We start from the raw sequence: 8,270 nt of genomic DNA on the forward strand, positions 1-8,270 counted from the left end.
TGAATAAAGTTGCTTTAATCTAAAGCAGGCCCTCCAGTCCCACAGATATAACTACTGCTTTCTGTAATGCTACTGTTTCATTGATAGAGTGCAATTGTTTTCCTCTGACTGGTTTCATTGATAGATTACGGTAGATGATCATTTATGAATGAAGAAGAATCTCCCAGCCATTGTCACATCAAACAGCCTCACGCCTTGGAAAACTATTACACGTGTAGAACCTGTCTTGACCAATCGGATCAGCCCTGGGAACAGGAAGTGCATTTAAGGTAAACTTAACTGTCATTCAATAAGCGTTCAGTGTCTCCCCTCAGACCCATCACCAGTCATAACACAGTCATGAGCACTCATAACCTCTGGTCAGATATCAACTGGAGAGTGGAACAGCCAGTTTGTACAAATGGTTCTCAATTATATGTGTCCTTTTGGAGCAGGTGTGTTTCTTGGAGCATTGTTATATCAATATGGTTTCTTGATAGAATTTTCAAGACAGCTGGAACGCTTGAGAGCAACATTAAGGCCTTTCAAATTCCATGAGAGAATAGCTAGTGTTGCCATTGTTTTTCTAAAATGTAAAATAAAATAAAAAGCAGGAACCACGGGGGAAAATCACCCATTGGTCGCTCCCCACACAGAAGACCCTCCCTCGTCTTGTCCCCTTGTATGTTGGGTTTGAAGTGCTTCTCAAAGAAGTCTTGAGCCTCCTTGGCAGTGGGAAATGTGTGTGTTGTGTTCTAGAAGGTCAAGATGAGTTTTACTGGGTGGATGAAGCCACATCTCAGGTTTAGCATGCGTAGCTGGGATCTTACGTCACTGGAGGTCTCCCTCTGTTTTCGCAGTTCAGCACTCAGGTCTGGGACGATGCTAATCCTCTTCCCTGCATAGATCAGACCCCAGAATTCTGCTGCAAGACGAACAATTCGCCACTTGACTTCAAAGCTGTGGATAAATACAATCATACACCGAGATCTGTTCCGACGAGTACCCGTGCGATGCGCAATCAGCGGCAAGCTTCTCCTGCACGAACAGTTCATAGAAAAGATTGCTCATGAAGGAAGTTGGTTTGGTTTCCACACCAGTTTCAAGTCCTGTGGCCCGTACAGTGATTTTATGGGAATGATTTTCGAGTGATTCTGTCTACTGTTATAGGAGTTTGGGTATCCCTTCCAACCTAGACTACAAGACCAAAAGTATGTGGACACCTGCTCATCAAACATCTCATTCCAAAATCATGAGCATTAAAATGGAGTTGGTCCCCCCTTTTGCTGCTATAACAACCTCCACTCTTCTGGGAAGACTTCCCACTAGATGTTAGAGCATTTGCTGCAGGGACTTGCTTCTATTCAGCCACAAGAGCATTAGTGAGGTCGGGCACTGACGTTGGGCGATTAAGCCTTGCTCACATTCGGCATTCCGGTGAAACAGGAAAGGGCCTTCCCCAAACGTTTGCCACAAAGTTGGAAGCACAGAAGCGTATAGAATGTCATTGTATGCTGTAGCATTAAGATTTTCCTTCACTGGAACTAAGGGGCCTAGCCCGGACCATGAAAAACAGCCCCACACCATTATTCTTCCTCCGCCAAAATGTACAGTTGGCACTATACATTGGGGAAGGTAGTGTTCTCCTGGCATCCGCCAAACCCAGATTTGTCCGTCGGACTGCCAGAAGGTGAAGCGTGATTCATCACTCCAGATAACGCATTTCCACTGCTTCAGAGTCCAAAGGCAGTGAGCTTTACACCACTCCAGCCAACGCTTGGTATTACGCATGGTGATCTTAGGCTTGTGTGTGGCTGTTCGGCCATAGAAACCCATTTCATGAAGCTCTCAACGAACAGTTCTTGTGCTGACGTTGCTTCCAAAGGCAGCCTGGAACTCGGTAGTGAGTGTTGAAACCGAGTCAGCACTCTGCGGTCTCGTTCTGTGAGCATGTGTGGCCTTACCACTTTGCGGCTGAGCTGTTCTTGCTCCTAGACGTTTCCACTTCACAATAACAGCACTTACAGTTTACTGGGGCAGCTCTAGCAGGGCAGAATAACAGCACTTACAGTTGACCGGGGAAGCTCTAGCAGGGCAGAGTAACAGCACTTACAGTTGACCGGGGAAGCTCTAGCAGGGCAGAATAACAGCACTTACAGTTGACCGGGGAAGCTCTAGCAGGGCAGAATAACAGCACTTACAGTTGACCGGGGTAGCTCTAGCAGGGCAGAATAACAGCACTTACAGTTGACCGGGGTAGCTCTAGCAGGGCAGAATAACAGCACTTACAGTTGACCGGGGTAGCTCTATCAGGGCAGAAAGTTGACGAACTGACTTGTGGGAAAGGTGGCATCCTATGACGGTGCCACATTGAAAGTGAATGAGCTCTTTAGTAAGGCCATTCTACTGCCAATGTTTGTTTATGGAGATTACATGACAGGTGTATAAAATCGAACACACAGCCAACAATGAGTGAGGCTGACATAGCCCCATCCACCAATTTGAAGGGGTGTCCATAATTTGTCACGTTACAACCTTTTTTCAAAAAGGGATAAATCGTTTTTTTCCTCATCAATCTATACACAATACCCCATAATGACAAAGCAAAAACAGATTTTTATACATTTTCGCAAATGTATAAAAATAAAAAACGGAATATTACATTTACATAAGTGTTCAGACCCTTTACTCAGTACTTTGTTGAAGCACCTTTGGCAGCGATTACAGCCTCAAGTATTCTTGGGTATGACGCTACAAGCTTGGCACGCCTGTATTTGGGGAGTTTCTACCATTCTTCTCTGCAGAACCTCTCAAGCTCAGTCAGGTTGGATGGGGTGCGTCGCTGCACAGCTATTTTCAGGTCTCTCCAGGGATGTTCGATCCGGTTCAAATTTGGGATCTGGCTGGGCTGCTCAAGGATATTCAGAGACTTGACCCAAATCCATTCCTGGTCTGTGTCCTTTAGGTCTGTGTCCTTTAGGTGCCTTTTGGCAAACTCTAAGCAGGCTGTCATGTGCCTTTTACTGAGGAGTGGCTTACGTCTGACCACTCTACCATCAAGGCCTGATTGGTGGAGTGCTGCAGATACAATTGTCTTTCTCCCATTTCCACAGAGGAACTCTGGAACTCTGTCAGAGTGACCTTCGGGTTCTTGGTCACCTCCCTGACAAAGGCCCTTCTCCCCCGATTGCTCAGTTTGGTCGAGTGGCCAGCTCTAGGAAGAGTCTTGGTGGTTCCAAACTTCTTACATTTAGGAATGATGGAGGCCACTGTCTTCTTGGGGACCTTCAATGCTGCAGAAATATTTTGGTACCCTTCCCCAGATCTGTTCCTCGACACAATCCTGTCTCTACAGACAATTCCTTTGACCTCATGGCTTGGTTTTTGCTCTGACATGCACTGTCAACTGTGGGACCTTATATAGACAGTTGTGTGCCTTTCCAAATCATGTCCAATCAATTGAATTTACCACAGGTGGACTTCAAACAAGTTGTAGAAACATCTCAAGGGTGATCAATGGAAAAATAATGCACCTGAGCTTAATTTCAAGTCTCATAGCAAAGGGTCTGAATACTTGTCAATAAGGTATTTCGGTTTTGTTTTTATTCATACATTTCATGCAAAAATGTCTAAAAACCTGTTTTTGCTTTGTCATTATGGGGTATTGTATGTAGATTGATTAGGGGAAAAAACAATTTAAACCATTTTACTATTAGGCTATAAAAAATGAAAAGGGGAAGGGGTCTGGATACTTTCCGAATGCACTGTATAGTGTAGCTCGCACTGTTTCCAGGTCGCACCTCTGTCGCATTGGCTGTCCTCTCCAGACGTTCCACTTTGGTTGAAAAGGTATCCACTTTAGCAGTGAGTACTGCTAATGATTCATTTACTGGTTTTAATTGTAATTGTAAGTCGAGGGCAGAGGTAATCTCCTCACCAGTGGAGGCTGCTGAGGGGAGGACGGCTCATAATAATGGCTGGAATGGAGTCAATGCAATGGTATCAAACGTGGTTTCCATGTGGTTTATATCATTCCATTGACACGATTCCAGCCATTACTATGAGCCGTCCTCCCCTCACCAGCCTCCACTGGTCATCATTCATAGTAGCGCCCAGCTCTTTCTGTTGTCTGGTGTTGAGAGACGCCATGTTCCCACAGTAGAATTGCAGACAGATCAATTTTAGCTTCTGGACCATAATAGACCTGCTCGTTATTTCTTGCCACATTGAATGTCCCACATCTTAATATGATGTTTAGCATTGACCAATTTGAGGAAACAAGTCTGTTGATTAATTATAATTTGCAAAAGAAAGCCACGAAAAGCCCACATGTTTCAATGCATGCCACCGGAACCAGAACTCCACTAACCATTTATGAAGAGAAATTAGATTCGAACTGTAGAAGATTACACACGTGTGCTGGGAACTGTTAATAACACCTTGGTTTGAAAAGGCCAGTTGATTATTAATCTGAAACAACCTGAAATGACATAGCCGTAGCCTAATGTTAGATAACTATGTTGAGATAATGAATTAGCAATATTTACACAAAGAAAGTTCACCGTATTTGTCTTTTTGGGGGGGATATAAATGTCTGAGGTGGCAGAAAATAAGCACAGTATTAGTGGTTTTCCAGGATGTGTCTAGGAACATCTCCACCAGGGATCCTTTGATCTTAGTTGTAATTAGTCCCCTCTAGTATTCCCCTGTTCTTTACTGCCAAGACAATACAACCAACCAACACCACTTCACTTCTGCCTGCTGCAGCATTTTCTAAGTTTGCCTTTTCCTCCTAAAGGGTCTTAAACTCCCTTTTCTCTCTATGAGTATCATGAATACATGCAGGTCATATTGGGTTGATCTATGGTGCTTCCTTTAATGTCATTTTTGTCTTTGTTCCCAGATCTTTGCTTTAAAAATGGAATTTTATCCACAATAAATTCATAATGTTAACACATTTGAATCAATATTAATTTCAAGCCTCTGCTGATGGAAAATCAATTGCATTTACATTAGTCAGTTGCATCTAAATCTTACCGGCCCCCTTCCACCACAGAAAATAAAAGATGAGAGTTGAAAGAGGGAGGCCCAAACACACTTACTAACTCTCCATTAGACTCCCTCTATTTGGTCCTTTCAAAAGTCTGTATGTGAAAGGCAGTGCTGTCCCCCTGTGGAGGACATCATGTGTGAAACAGAGGAGCAGTAGCAACAGATCCTCTCTCCCACTGATCACTATTACACATAATTGGACAGGCCTGTCTCTCTCTCTCTCTCTCTCTCTCTCTCTCTCTCTCTCTCTCTCTCTCTCATTCCTCTTTCTTTAACACCCCCTCTTCCCACCCTCTCCAGGAGGAAGGGAGTATCTCTGTGTGTATATAGAGTAAACAGCAAAGGTAAAGTTTAGTCTCCTTGGCAGTAGTAGTCCCTGGGTGAATCTCTCTTATCCCCTGAGCTGCTGTTATTTGGGAATGGAGATCCTTGATGAAGCTCTCCCTGTCAACAACTAAGAGCTGCCACGGTTGCCGCGAAAACAAGGCTTCTCTGGTCGCTGTGGGGAGCGCCATGGAGACCAGTGCCAACCTTCCAACATTCTAACTGCTAATCAGCCCCAGCTGTCAGATGGCACCTGGCTTGACACCTCTGGTTAAAACCTGTCTCCAGGCATCCGCTTATTAAAGCTGCAAGCAGAGAGAAAGCGGGGTGGAAGGGGAGGGGGGAGAGAGAGAGGGAGACAGAGAGAGATAGAGGGGCGAGAGAGTGCACTCCTAGTATAAGTGAGTGTGTCAAGCATGAAGTGGATGCGTATTATTAGATAAGTAGCAGTTTGGATGGAGTGTGAACAAAGGCAGAGGTACAGTAGTGTGTGTGTGTAAGAGGGATGTCTGCGGGTGCTCCCCTCGCCCATGTAGAGAATGACGAGGTCCCAGGATAGCGCTGGGGGGGACAGGTGAGGGACGGGGCTGTCACTGGACCTGACATTTGGGGCTGTATTCTACTCTAATCTCACACACACCATCTCACTGACACACACACTCAACTCTGAACAGTGTCTCACTATTGGGCTGTACCCCTAAAGGTACTTTGTGGATTGCACCACATTCTGGGGTAATTGGCAAAAGTTTTGGGCATCTGTAAAATCACGATTTGATAGGTAGTTGCGAACAGACCAACAAACAGCACGTGCACACACACACACAGCCTCTCATTCCTCTAGCAGCGGGGCCTTCTCTCAGAATAACAGTCCTGTCAAACAGCCATGGGGGGGAATTATACTAATACTCTAAATCCCCCCCTTCCTTCCCTTCCCTACTTCTGCCCTCCTTCAATCCTTTCTCTCTCTCCAACACTCTGCCACTCATAATTAGTATTTTCATTGTTGCCAATTTACAGGCAATCGTTCCCATTAATGAAGCCAATTGTTCTAAATGGTGTCAGAGCAGAGCGGAGAAAGGGGAGGGAGAACGAGAGGGAAGGAAAAGGGAGGGGTAATGATGTCAGCACAGTGGAGAGAGGGCGTGGGCAGTAGACATATGTCTGTGTTATACATGCATCTGTTTCAGCGTTATACAATTTGTCTCAAAACATTAAACACACTGGCCTGTGACTGGGTATCAAATAAATAATACAAGTTTATTGCTTTGTTTTTATATTGCCATGTGCAAAGGTTATCTGGAAACTGCTGTGTTTTCTGGTATTGATAGTGCAACTCACAATGCCTTGGATGATGTTATATGTTCACATCCTGTAACAAGAGGGTACACTGTATTGTAATGGCTGTATACAGTATTTTATTTTATGAAAATGGCAAATAAAGTATAGAATTGTATATTTTGGAATAAGGCATAAGAATTTTATCAACACAGCTGGGTTGGTGAGCACAAAGTAATACATTCAACAGATGATTTGTCTAAATATGTTGATATGCTCCAGCCCTTTCCTTGTATGTTTCCTAACAGTAGATAACATAATGGGTCCATACTTGTTTCCTAACAGTAGATCACATAATGGGTCCATACTTGTTTCCTAACAGTAGATCACATAATGGGTCCACACTTGTTTCCTAACAGTAGATAACATAATGGGTCCACACTTGTTTCCTAACAGTAGATAACATAATGGGTCCACACTTGTTTCCTAACAGTAGATAACATAATGGGTCCACACTTGTTTCCTAACAGTAGATAACATAATGGGTCCATACTTGTTTCCTAACAGTAGATAACATAATGGGTCCACACTTGTTTCCTAACAGTAGATAACATAATGGGTCCACACTTGTTTCCTAACAGTAGATAACATAATGAGTCCATACTTGTTTCCTAACAGTAGATAACATAATGGGTCCACACTTGTTTCCTAACAGTAGATAACATAATGGGTCCATACTTGTTTCCTAACAGTAGATAACATAATGGGTCCATACTTGTTTCCTAACAGTAGATAACATAATGGGTCCACACTTGTTTCCTAACAGTAGATAACATAATGGGTCCACACTTGTTTCCTAACAGTAGATAACATAATGGGTCCACACTTGTTTCCTAACAGTATATAACATAATGGGTCCACACTTGCGATCATAGGCAACCATTTAAATTGAAACAAGTTCTCTGCATCCTTAACATAACTCAGTCCACCAGCACATTCTCATCAGCAAAGCAACTTTCACGTGTATTATCGCAGGTTGTGGCAAGGGTTCGAATCTCACATGAGCCCCCCCGTTTGAAATGTAAAATGACATGTATTGTGTTAGTGGGTTGAAAAGAGACACCTTACAGCCAACATCTTGAAAATTAAGATTGTGAATTAGTTGAATAAGGAGGTACCACTTTCCTCAGTCTTGCAAACAACATACTACTATTGCCTGATAATCATATTGCATCTAGGCTATATTACATGGACGTGTACACCTAAATGTAAGCCTACAACTTTTTGGATGCATTTTTATAATCATCTGCTTTGTCACATATGCATTATTTGACTCAAGGAGGATGAGCGATACAAAGTGTACAGTAGGAATGTAGTTTGCACTTTCGTTATCATCTTACATATGGCAGTATTGCAGTTATTTTTTTTTAAGTCTTAATGTAGGAAGATATTTGGCTATCATTAGTCAATTCTTATGTAGGCTACACTAACATGCAGGCCTACAACGTTTTATAGGCTATGCATTATTATAATCATCCACTTCGTCACATGCGTTCTGAATCGAGCGTCAAGGATTGGCAGAGAATAGTTTTTTCCTGAACATAAAAGCTTGATGAGGTGGCTCAAAGCGCCGATTAAAG

The sequence above is a fragment of the Oncorhynchus nerka genome, linkage group LG25 (genome assembly GCF_034236695.1).
Source record: "Oncorhynchus nerka isolate Pitt River linkage group LG25, Oner_Uvic_2.0, whole genome shotgun sequence".
Taxonomy (NCBI): domain Eukaryota; kingdom Metazoa; phylum Chordata; class Actinopteri; order Salmoniformes; family Salmonidae; genus Oncorhynchus; species Oncorhynchus nerka.